The sequence below is a fragment of the Bombina bombina genome, chromosome 1, assembly GCF_027579735.1.
Source record: "Bombina bombina isolate aBomBom1 chromosome 1, aBomBom1.pri, whole genome shotgun sequence".
In the NCBI taxonomy this organism is placed as follows: Eukaryota; Metazoa; Chordata; class Amphibia; order Anura; family Bombinatoridae; genus Bombina; species Bombina bombina.
Window position 1 is genome coordinate 932010076 of NC_069499.1, and position 13885 is coordinate 932023960.

The 13885-nt window shown below is 39.4% G+C and overlaps 1 long non-coding RNA gene across 1 annotated transcript in view; it reads left to right on the top strand.

The window, feature by feature from the left end:
- The window catches only part of LOC128647523 (uncharacterized), a 105089-nt gene that overhangs the window by 83856 nt on the left and 7348 nt on the right, over nucleotides 1-13885 (top strand). The window lies entirely within an intron of this gene.

Consider the following 13885-nt stretch of genomic DNA (forward strand, 5'->3'; position numbering starts at 1 on the left):
ACCAGACCCTAGATAGGACTACAAATAGGGTTTCACAGAGTAGACCTTCCCACTCACCCATCAATATTTGGAGAGATTTTGCCCTAGATCACAATCTGATTGACAGTTGGAGATCATTAAACGAAAGGGTTAGAGATTACACCTATTTCTCACCAATGCATCGCACTCAATCTAGACTAGATTATATATTTATAAGCCAGATTCTTGTCCCTCTTTTATTGTCTGCAAAAATTTTAATCTGTCCTTGGTCAGACCACTCTATGGTGGAAGTAATCATCTCTGGAGTCCTAAACCCCAACAGATCTAAATCGTGGTCCCTTAATGCCAACCTATTACAAGATGCCTTAATTTCACAGACGATTAGGGAACACATAGTAGAATTTATTAGACTTAACTTGGTTAGTACTTCCAATCCAACCTTTGTCTGGGGCGCGCTCAAAGCCTACATTAGAGGTAGTTTGATTTCTGAATCTAGCAAGCGAAACAAACAACATAAAGCTAAACTTACACAGCTACAATCTGAAGCTAATGCACTACGAACTCAAACAACTGCTAATCCCAGCAGCAAAAAGAGAACGAAACTGAAAGCTATAAATGTTGAGATAATCAAACTATTAAATAAAGAGGCAGCTAGACATCAAGCAAATAGATACTCACTACTATATTCACGGGAATAAGCCAGACAAAATGCTAGCTAATAAACTCAAAGAAATCACCAGAAGTACTACAGTTCCACAACTCCAACTACCAGATAATAACAGCACTAACGATCCCCTTCAAATCGCCAACACCTTTGCCGACTTCTATCATAACCTCTATAATCTCCCCACACACCAGGAAGCTACGGACAGAACCACAGACTTAAACACATTCCTGAATTCAAACCCACTCCCGACAATTACTGAGGATGACCGCTCCAGTCTAAACACCCCCATATCTGAGACAGAAATAAAAAACACCATAAAAAAATTAAAAAGCTGGCGGTAGGACGTGTGTTTGAGAAGCTCCAGGTCTTACAAGTTATTTTAGAGTTATATTTCAACTATAATTTAATTTTCTTTTTGGGAATCATAGTTACACTTCCTGATGCTATCCAAGAAGAGCCTGGAGTCATTTTACTCATAACGGATTACCTATGTTCCTCAGCTGATTGCATTACAGCTAGCCACGAGATAGAGAGGCCTCTCTAGACTGATAGTGTTGTCAAAGCTGCCGCCAATATACAACCCCAGGACCCTGGGTCACCAAACCAGTTCTATAGTAACTGGACAGCTCGCTAACCATAACTTTTGACAAAGAGGAGGAAATGCTTTAGTCACCCCTTACTTCAACGGGTACTTTACTGTTTGCAATCAGTGAAAGGTCTGATACGCCTGCCGGAGATTTGCATTTTGTTTTTCCAATATGGCGCTCAATACCAAACTATTCCTGAGTGAAGTGAAAGCCATGCTGGATGCACACTTCCTCAGCCTTCACGAAGTACTACAGGAGGAATTCACATCCCTAAAGGGTGTTTGCGCTAAAGTGAAAAGAGAGGCACAGCCTTTGCCAGAACCACTCAAGTACTCGACCCTGGCACCTATAATCTGCAAAGCTGATACATCCCGTCTGACCCTGTCAGAAGATAGTACCGGCCACAGATCGACACCCTGGATTATCAAATACGGCAGAGAGCTGTTGAGACAATCAACCTTGTTCTCCCCTACACTTATCACAGATACCGGCCGATTCAATGGGATACTAACATGGTGATCTGCCCCACCAAGGGAAGCAGCAGCTGAAGAGGCATCTCCTTCTTCTAACAACTCATGCAGTATGCATGGGCCGGAACAGTGGATCAAACAAAGGTGTCTCTCTAGCCCTGCAGGAGCAGGCTACGCTACCATGATTACCTGCTCTCGATCCGTCTGTCAGAGGAAAAGTGAATACCGGAGACTCAGGAGAGTACCATACACTCTAGCAGGCCCTGAGATGGGGCTTTGGCGGAGAACTGGAGCGCCCTGCATGTCGCCCAATGATCGAAGTAAGCAGCCGCTGCGAGCCTTCTCTCGAAGCTCAAAAACGGGAGTTGGTTAGTGACAGCATACACTAGATGAATATGGGCCAAATTTTTTATTTTATTTCCCCCCTAGCTCATAGTGGCTCAAGTTTAACAGGGGCCCCAAATAATCTGAATATCTGTAGAACCTCTCCTCTTGTTGATGACGGCCAGAAAGCCTGATACCAGAGGTCCTACTTTGCGGCTATAACGTATGTCTAATTGTTTTTTCTTCTACTCGATCCTCAAATGGGACATCTCCTAAGTTGTCATTTTGACTACATAAAATGGAACTGTTAACAAGTGGTAAATGTATATATCGAGATGCTAATTTGCAAACTATCTTATTCTGTTGTTGGAGATAGCTGGACACTTGTTATATTAAGGATTTCATAAAGAGACTGTATTGGAGTGTTGGAATTTGTATACCTTACTGTCTAGTATTTGATTGTAAATGTTCCATGTCATGGGGATAATTAATATGTTGGTGCAATCACTGTGACATACTAAGCTGTTAGGGTATCAAAGTTAAATACATATTTCAATACCAGAGGGTATGTTTATATCAGGTTCATATATTGAATGATTAGACATGAGTAGCTCCTTTTGTAGCCTGTTTTAAGATAGCATACTATAAGAGCCTCTGAGGTATATCTGCTTGTGGCCGGGGCAGTAACCTCTATTTTCAATACAAGGAGCAGCCCATAGCTTATATGATCCTTAATAGTTGTAGATATCTCATTACTCATACCTCCTTAACATTTAGGCATGTACTGGACCATATATCCAAGATAGTAAGTACTACTGAATTTTTATTAAGCATGTAAGGTGAAGAAATACCATGTATATGCTCTCTACCGATATAGAGTACACTAATACCTATTCTTACAGTTATCTATTGGGCCACAGCACTTAACATTATAAGTCTTGTTTAGATGGACCCACAGCCGTCCAAGATTTCTTTTTAAACCCTCTGTCTATACTGTTTTGGCTCCAGTGTTCTAGGTTTGTACCTCATATATTTTTCAGTTCCTATTGCTATGTCTAATTATGATGTACTTCCAGAGGCTCACCATATGAACATCACATATTTTTGTATATCAATGGTTTTGCTATAGCCCTGAGTCTTACAAATGCAGGAGATGACAATATCCTCACTATATATGCTCAGATTATAACTCTCCCACACTAGCCAGACAGATATCTTGTCATCTAACAGTATACTAAAAACCAACCCTGCACTTACATAATATGCTTTATAGTCTCCTACATTCTATTGTGTCAGCTAACTCTCACCCCATTCTGCCAGGCTGGTTTTCCTCTTATAATACCAGTAATGGGGCCCGATCCGATAAAAATCGTCGCCCGCAAAAGCTGGCGACGCCAAAATTTGCGCTGGTTTGGTATCCTATATACGGCATAACTTAGAAGTTACGCGCGTATATTTCTGGCGTCGCCCGTAGTTTTTTGGGCCATAGGCAGGTATACCAAACCAGCGCAGTTTGGTATCCAATATACAGCGTAAGGACTTACGTGGCGAAAATGGAGAAATCTTACTCCATTTTCACCTCGCCACAAAAAGCAGCCGTAAGAAGCCTTACGCTGACTATTGGAGCCCCGTAACTCCCTAAACTACCTGCTAAATAAACCTAACACCTAACGCATGCACAATGTCTATCTAGCTGTCAACCGCGATCTGCTAAATAAAACCTAACACCTAACGCATGCGCAATGTCTATCTACCTGTCAACCGCGATCCCCCGCCGCAATCCCTAATAAAGTTATTAACCCCTAAACCGCCGCTCCCGGACCCCGCCGCCATCTACATAAACTAACCCCCTACTGTGAGCCCCTAAAACCGCCACCATTTAACTGATCTATCCCCTAATGTGAACCCCTAAAACCGCCGCCATCTACCTTATCTATCCCCTAATGTGAACCCCTTACACCGCCGCCATCTACCTTATCTACTTATCTATCCCCTAATCTGACCCCTTACACCGCCCCCACCTATATAAAAATTATTAACCCCTAATCTAATCCCCCTATACCGCCGCCAGCTATATTAATATTATCTACCCCTAATCTAATATCCCTAAAGTAATAAGCTCTATTACCAGCCCTTAAAAGGGCCTTTTGCGGGGCTTTGCCCCAAAGTAAACAGCTCTTTTGCCCTATAACCTGCCCTCCCTACACCGCCGCCACCTATATTAATAGTATTAACCCCTAATGTAAGCCCCTTACACCGCCGCCATCTATTGATTGGTTCAGCCAATCGGATTGAACTTGAATCTGATTGGCTGATTCAATCAGCCAATCAGATTTTTCTACCTTAATTCTATCAGCCAATCGGAATTCGACGGACGCCATCTTGGATGACGTAATTTAAAGGTACCTCATTCGTCGTTCAGTCGTCGGCCGGGATGGATGCTCCGCGTCGGAGGAGCGAAGAAAGAAGATTGAAGATGCCGCTTGATGGAAGATGCTGCCGGATGGAAGAAGACTTTGCTGCCGCTTGGATAAAGACATCGCCGGGATGAAGACTTCTTCTTTGCCGCTTGGATAAAGACATCGCCGGGATGAAGAATTCTTCTTTGCCGCTTGGATAAAGACATCGCCCGGATCGGATGAGGAGTTCGGCCCGGTTGGGTGAAGACAAGGTAGGGAGGGGGGTAGTGTTAGGTTTATTTAAGGGGGGGTTGGGTTAGATTAGGGGTATGTGGGTGGTGGGTTGTAATGTTGGGGGGTGGTATTGTGTTTTTTTTTTTTCAGGCAAAAGAGCAGTTTTCTTTGGGGCATGCCCCGCAAAAGGCCCTTTTAAGGGCTGGTAAGGTAAAAGAGCTTTGAACTTGTTTAATTTAGAATAGGGTAGGGCATTTTTTTTATTTTGGGGGTTTATTATTTAATTAGGGGGCTTAGAATAGGTGTAATTAGCTTAAAAATCTTGTAATCTTTTTTTATTTTTTGTAATTTAGTGGGGTTTTTTTGTAATTTAGTTTAGTGTATTTAATTGTATTTTAGTTTAGATATTTGTAGTTTATTTAATTTATTGATAGTGTAGGTGTATTTGTAACTTAGGTTAGGATTTATTTTACAGGTAAATTGGTAATTATTTTAACTAGGTAGCTATTAAATAGTTATTAACTATTTAATAGCTATTGTACCTAGTTAAAATAAATACCAAGTTACCTGTAAAATAAATATAAACCCTAAAATAGCTACAATGTAATTATTAATTACATTGTAGCTATCTTAGGGTTTATTTTATAGGTAAGTATTTAGATTTAAATAGGAATATTTTCATTAATATTATTAATATTAGATTTATTTTAATAAGAGTTTAGTTAGGGATGTTAGAGATAGATAGGGTTATTATACTTAATATATATATAATATAATAACGATATTAACCCTAATATAATTAGGGTAGGGTTAATATAGTTAATAAATATAATATAATAATTATATTAACTATATTAACCCTAATATAATTAGGGTTAATATAGTTAATATATCTGGCGGCGGTGTAGGGGGATTAGATTAGGGGTTAATACATTTATTATAGGTGGCAGCGGTGTAGGGGGATTTAGATTGTAGGCAAAAGAGCTGATTACTTTGTGACAAAGCCCCGCCAAAAGCCCTTTTAAGGGCTGGCAAAAGAGCTGATTACTTTGGGGCATGCCACGCAAAAAGCCCTTTTCAGGGCTATTTGTAGGGTTAGACTTAGGTTTAGTGGTAGGGATAGTTTAGTATTTTAGGGGTTAAATCATTTAATATAGATGGCGGCGGGGTAGGGGGATTAAATTAGGGGTTAATAATTTTAAAATAGATGGCGGCGGGGTAGGGGCTCACTTTAGGGGGTAGGTAAGGTAGATGGCGGCGGGGTAGGGGCTCACATTAGGGGGTTATAGATTTAATATAGCTGGCGGCGGGGTCCGGGAGCGGCGGTTTAGGGGTTAATAACTTTTTTTATTGTTAGGATAGTGAGGGGGGATAGCGGATAGAGGGTTAGACGTGTCGGGCTATGTTTAGGAGGCGTGTTAGACAGTGCGGGTGATTTCATACTTTAGTCAGGTTTTGTAGGCGCCGGCAGTTTCTAACGTGCCGTAAGTCACTGGCGACGCCAGAAATATGTACTTACGCAGATTTCTGGACATCGCCGTATATTGGATAGCTCGAGTTGCGAGCTGAAACTGCTGGTGACGCGGGTTCCCTCGCTTGCGCCGCAAACTACGCCGTATATCGGACCGCGCCCCTGATCCTTTAGGTTCACATTTAATTGTTCTTAATTTATGTATTTTCATAGTAACCCTTGGCAGGTGCTGTACATACATGTATATATTAGAATATTCTTTAGATAAGCTGGATTGTATGTTTCATCATCTGTACTGTGGGGGGGGGGGAATTACTAGAGTGGCTGTTTTATATCTCCATAGTGTACTCAATGCCTAAGCCACAACCAACCTACCACATGTATAAACTACTTCAGGGCTGTCCAACTAGATATAAAATAGGAGCAGGCCACCTTCTTTATTACTTGTCACTGTGTTTTTATGTATCGGGCCCTACGATAATTAATTAGTGGATGTGTGCCCCTCTACTATATCATTCTCTCTCAGCTTACTTCTTCTTAAAATGTACCCAATTAGATATCTCACATAAATAAAATCTCCCCCTATGAGAACCTTAATGAATATGGTTAATGGGCATGTTTAAGAGGCTCATCTTAGTCATTATTTCCCAGATTAGTTCACAATCCTCTCTCTCTCAGATAACTTTAGATCACCCATTATGGATACGAGGCGCATCTTCACATTTGACATCTTCTCTGGTGTTAAATTTCCTCCACAGGTTATATAGTTGTTTATATTTATGGCCTTATACCTTTGTTCTTCTTATATTGTTTTATATATTACCATGTGCTGAAGTTTAAAAGTGGCTTCGCATTTATCTGTGACTTTATTCTTCTGTTCCCCTTATACTGTTTTATTCATTGCCAAATGTTGAAGCCCAAAAGTGGCAATGTTATCATATCAATGGTCCATGAGTGATCACCTATACCATCAGTTTTCCTCCTTTATAGTGCTCAAACTTATCAGGGTCCATGAGTGTCCCCTTGTGGCATGGGAGGAACTTATATTTGTTAAAAAGAGGTTTCAATTCCAATATGTACTATCACTGTAACATTGCTCTGTATCCTTATTACTTAGATACTTATAATAGTTATAGAAAAATACTATAAGAAAGAGAAAAAATTGTAGATATCAAATAAATAGCTACACAAAAGACAGGGATATCAGCATTTTCATTTTAATGGGTTAAAATAACCTTTACATATAACCCAAAAGTAGGGACAATACAAAGCGGTGCAGCACAACTCCTGCAAGCCTCCATCAGACAGAGACCCTGATTCTGGCTATCACAGGAATCACTATTAAATTGCACAGAGAAATGTCGTTTGCCCAGAGGAAACCCCTTGACGCAGTGGTCACGTGGGGGTGAAACGCGCGTCGGCAGTGACGTGCACGGAGCGGGCCGCTCTGCCCTGGAACAAACAAAGTCCGCAATGAAACCTTTGCCAACTAATGTGAGCAGTATGAATACATGATTGCCGTTTCTCCTTGCTCGGAAGGAAGGCTTCAAGATTAATTATGCCGGTACTTCGATTGAGGGAAGGAATTTTACCTCTCTGAGAGCGTAAATATATGACGTTTGAATTCTGGACAGTGTGTGAAAATTATACCATACGTTCGGATGACATACATACAACTACCTGCCATGCCATGTGATTCAATATGTTATATGGACATATCATTTGCCGTTTGTCTCCCATATATTTCTGGCAATTGATTAAATTCTGTTAATCTCTCTAGTGGTATTGTCACCTTGATATTAGGAAGACCAAGCATAGATCCTAACTATATTTTCATGCCACCGTATCCTTCCTATATGCTAGGGGTGCCCTCTGAAATAGGTGTTGCTTGGCTTCCCATTAGGTTTCAATTCACCTCTCCTAAGTCAGATTTATTTATGTACTTAACATTACATGCATATGTGTTTACAACAGACATATATATCTTCTTGTCTGTATTATTGTGGCTAACACCTGTTTTGACAAACATAGAACCTCAATGATTAACATGTTGGCTGATTAGTGCAGGCATTGCACTGCCATCCTCTGTTAGAGGTGTTGTTTGCTAATCCAAGCCCTCTTTTGACTGTATGAATGTATGTTGCGGCCTTGTTGTCCTAGGACTGTGTGACCTGTATTTCTCTGTGCAATTTAATAGTGATTCCTGTGATAGCCAGAATCAGGGTCTTTGTCTGATGGAGCTTACACCGCTTTGTATTGTCCCTACTTTTGGGTTATATGTAAAGGTTATTTTAACCCATTAAAATTAAAATGCTGATATCCCTGTCTTTTGTGTAGCTATTTATTTGATATCTACAATTTTTTCTCTTTCTTATAGTATTTTTCTATATATACATTTTAAGGGTCTGCATTTTCAATCCTTAAACCAGGTTCAGCTGTGTCCAGTTCAAGGGCCCAGCCTAATCTTTAGAAAAAGCCTACTCCCCTCACATTTCTCCTAATACTTATAATAGTATCATAATCTGTGATGTATCACTTCTTATATTTGTTGTACATGAATATACTACTGTACTTGCTAATAACCTCAAAAAAAAAAAAAAAAGTAAGCTTTAATTAAAAAAATTTTTTTTAAAAAGCTCTAAAACGCCTGGTCTGGGTGGCTATTCTGGTATTTTTTTATAAAACATTTTTGGATGAAATAGTGCCCCTGCTCTCTCAGATGTTTAACTCTATTATGCAAAAAAAAGAAATTCCCAAAGAAATGCTCATGGCTAGAATAGCAGTAATCCCAAAACCAGGAAAGAATAAGCAGCACTGTCAAAACTATAGACCCATATCTCTGATAAACCAAGATGTTAAAATCTTTACTAAAATTTTGGCAAATAGACTTAACCCCATTCTTGAGAGATTAATCCATCCGGACCAGGTAGGATTTATTAGAAATAAGGAGGCCCCAGACAACACACGAAAAATCATTGACCTGATTAATGTGGCCACGACTGAAAAAACGCCTTCTCTGTTCCTCTCTTTGGATGCAGAGAAGGCGTTTGATAGAATCAATTGGAACTATATGTTCGCGGTTCTGAAAAAAACAGGTATCACGGGAGCCTTCCATGATGCCCTCACTATGCTATACTCCCACCCCTCAGCTTATGTCAGGCTTTCAGGTTACCAATCTAAGCTTATACAAATTACGAACGGGACGAGACAAGGATGTCCCTTATCACCACTGCTATTCGCCCTATGTATTGAGCCGTTAGCTATTTAAATCAGGAATGACCCAAACATCTCTGGCCTTCGAATAGGGACCAACGAATATAAAATCTCGCTTTTCACGGATGATATCATATTATCATTGACCAAGCCCCTTCTCTCTCTCCCTCCTTTATATGCTAAGCTCCAACATTATGGGATTCTGTCGGGATACAAAATAAATGGGGACAAATGCGAGGCGCTTAGTATTAACTTACCCCAACACACCAAAAAGTTACTGGAAATCAACTTTTCTTTCACCTGGACACTCAAAAAACTTAAATATCTTGGAATTTATCTTACTGCTGACATTCACTCTCTATATCAAGCAAATTACCCTCCAATGTTTGCACATATTAGGAACTTAATCACAAAATGGTTAAAACTTAAAATTTCCTTTTACGGGAGAATTGTATCCACTAAGATGACCTTGTTACCAAAATTATTGTACTTATTTCGGTCCCTACCGATTTCTGTCCCTATAGGTGAGCTTAACGCGCTACAGAGAGATATCCTGCGCTTTGTTTGGCAGGGAAAGCGTCCCAGAATAAATAAAAAAAATTATGAGTATGCATCGGAGGGAAGGGGGGTTGGGTCTCCCACATTTGATATCCTATTACTATTCAGCTCGCGTGGCCCAACTAACACATTGGTTTTGCAACACACAACAACCTTTATGGGCTCAAATTGAATCGCAGATCACTAATACGGACCAGATTTCTAGGCTGCTATGGGCCCCAAAAAAATATTGTCACCCTCCACTATATAAATATGTAGCGATATCCCATACAATCTTCCTTTGGAATAAACTAATTACTGAATATCCCTTAATTCAGGATAAATCAAAATTAATACCTTTGGTCTTACCACAATCCACAATAGACTCGCATATACAAAAAAAAAATGGGCTAATAAAGGACTGTACAGAATTGCAGACGTATACATTGACGGGGGTTTCCTCTCATACGAACAATATAGAGACATTGACCCTTCTGACAAAAATATTTGGTACCATTACCTGCAATTAAAATCCAGGGTCAAAGAATTAACGGACCTCTCTAAACTGCCATTAAGCACGACTTTCGAATCACTATGCCTAACCAAAGAGCCGATTCACGGCTCAATATCAACACTATACCCGATATTTAATAACCAATATAAAGAGACTAAGCCTCCTAACATACTGAAATGGGAACAGGACTTAAACAAGACCTGGTCTCTAGAGAAATGGAAGTCCAATTTAGCTAAAGGTACCTCCTTTTCACAGAATGCCATTTTGAAAGAGAACTACCTCAAGGTAGCGTTCAAATGGTATATTTATCCAACCAGATTTGGAGATCCAGAAGGACCCTCTCAGAACCCCTGCTACAGAGGTTGCAATGAAAGGGGGACGTATATACACATGTGGTGGGAGTGCGGAAGAGTGAAAGAAATCTGGGAAAAAACTTCAGAGCTCCTTAGTTTAATATTCCATAAACGCATTACACTATCCCCTGAACAGGCTCTTTTACATTTCCCGATCCCTACTATCCTAAAACAACACCAAAAATTAGCTATGACATTATGCACAGTGGTCAGGATCAGCATTGCACAATATTGGAAATCCTCACCACCAAGCTTCACTCTTATCGAAAAAAAATAATTCATCATTATGAGATGGCAAGCTTAGCTGCAGAAAACCTAAATACGAAAGTTGAGTTCATTACTCAGTGTGAACCGTTCATTATGTATCAAGAAGCCAATAGAAGAGGAAGTATTGAAACCTTGTAGAAAAAATCTTATTTGTTTGTGGGGGCTAGGTGGAGAGAGCCGGAACCAATTGCCGATAGCCAATTAACTATCATCCCCATTACTCAGAGGATATATGTTTCTATTTATGCTTAACTAATGCCTATGATCTTGATTTTCTCTCCCCGTGCCTCATTGAGCTCCATGTCTCTAGGCCGTGGCCCGAAATAAGCTGATGATATGAAAATCACGGACTACAATAGAGTAGCCGGATCATAGCTCTGTATCGGTATACTTAAAGTGGACACTATTGTATTTTTACTAACTGTAGTGCTTTGTCTGACCACTCATGCCTATAATTGTTATGAAAAACATAATAAAATCTTTTCAAAATAAATAAATTACCTAAATTAAATACAATTACCTAAATTACAAAAACAAACACTAAATTACACAAAATAAAAAAAGACATTATAAGATATTTAAACTAATTACACCTAATCTAATAGCCCTATCAAAATAAAAAAGCCCCCCCCAAAATAAAAAAACACTAGCCTAAACTAAACTACCAATAGCCCTTACAAGGGCCTTTTGCTGGGCATTGCCCCAAAGAAATCAGCTCTTTTACCTGTAAAAAAAAAATACAAACAACCCCCAACAGTAAAACCCACCACCCACACAACCAACCCCCCAAATAAAATCCTAACTAAAAAAAACCTAAGCTCCCCATTGCCCTGAAAAGGGCATTTGAATGGGCATTGCCCTTAAAAGGGCATTTAGCTCTATTGCTGCCCTAACCTAAAAATAAAACCCACCCAATAAACCTTTAAAACAAACCTAACACTAGATCCACTTACAGTTTTGAAGACCGGACATCCATCGTCAACGAAGCCGGGAGAAGTCCTCAACGAAGTGGCAAGAAGTCCTCAACAAAGCCAGGAGAAGTCTTCATCCAAGCCGGCAGAAGTGGTCCTCCAGACGGGCAGAAGTCTTCATCCAAGCCGGCAGAAGTGGTCCTCCAGACGGGCAGAAGTCTTCATCCAAGCCGGCAGAAGTGGTCCTCCAGATGGGCAGAATAGGATTGTTCCAATCAGCCAATAGAATGCGAGCTCAATGTGTGTTTCTCTGGGATTCCTGTCTCTGGAGGCTTGTTTGTCTTTCACATGACATTTGGCAAAGGTGTGGGATTACACAGAAACGTTATGCTATTTTAGTGATGACCTGAAATATAAGTTATATTTTTTACGAAGACCAGTGAGTGCCTTTTTGATGATAAAGTGCACCCTGGCAGCTGCATGAATTTGTAAGACTGTGCTTATTCTTCATTGGGATTTATATATATATATATATATATATATATATATATATATATATATGTATATTATATAGATTTAATATTATGCACATTCTTAAATGTATAAGCATACTAACTCAATATACTCATGCTTAATCTTAAAATTGCATGCTCAGTAAAATTAGATAGCCCACATCATATGACCAAATAGTTTATTAAGGCTAGGAATTTATGAGTGCATTAAATAAATATTTTATAAATATATACTGTATATATATATATATATATATATATATATATACAGTATATATATATATCTATCTCCCTGTATTTGAGAAACAGAATATTTTAAAAATGTAAATGTCTCATTCCTGTTGTTGTCCCCCGGATGGGCAAAAAACAGTACTACAGCCAAAAGGTTGAGCTGTTAGGAGAGCTACATTTCCCAGTAACCTTATGGAGGTAAGCTCTGGCTCAAAGGGCGTATCCAGAATCTATGGAAGGATTAGAGAATGAAGGAGTGGTCTATCATTGATATAGGCTTGCACACAATGCAGGAGGAGACAGACTCACTTTGGTAAAACAGAGATACACACCGTTGGGCCTATTTTCTCTGAATCCTGGCTGCGAAACTTTCTTTGGGCAAGAGAGATACCTTGTGACCTGTACCCTTGCAAAATAAGTGATAACTTCATGTATGACCATAAGAAATATCTGGAATATTGAACTCTCAAATTGGTTTATTGGTAATGTATTAAGCAGTTTAATGTTTTTATATTTTTAATGTTTTAAAGCAAAGATATTTTTGATAGCCATAGTTTAATTGAAGCTGTATTTAAAAGTGTAATTTCTAGTTATAATTTATATTTCCGAGAACAACAAATTGGACCACACACAAAAGAAGATATTGTGTGTCCAACAGGGAGGTGCGCCAACTCAAACCACCTTTCTTCAAATTGTAAAAAATGAGGCAATATTAATAACAACTAAATAAATAAAATAATGTAATAATATTATAAAAGAGATAAAAAACAACATATATGAATATGCACTTATGTAAAGAACCAGTCCATTAAATTATCACAGCAGGTATGTGTCCAATGTGATATAATCCCAAAAAAGAAAAGTCAATAGGGGGGTCCTCTCAACAAGGGACCATCAAACCAATAATTAAGCAGCTCTCTCCACAATACGATCGAATAATAAGCACAAGTCCTGAAAGACAAAAAAGAGAGGAGCCCTTGGTGCAGCAAGTTCTAAATGGATAGAACCAAAAACAGCATTAACAATTCAGTACTCACAAAGGAGATTGCACATCCAGTGCAATAGTAAGCAAGCCGAAGCTTCAGAGCCGTTGGGCTGACTCCCCAGAGTCATTGATCAAGTTCAGCTCCTTTTCTCAGTTGATCTGCCACTGGGAAGTCAGCCGAACGGCTCTGAAGCTTCGGCTTGCTTACTATTGCACTGGATGTGCAATCTC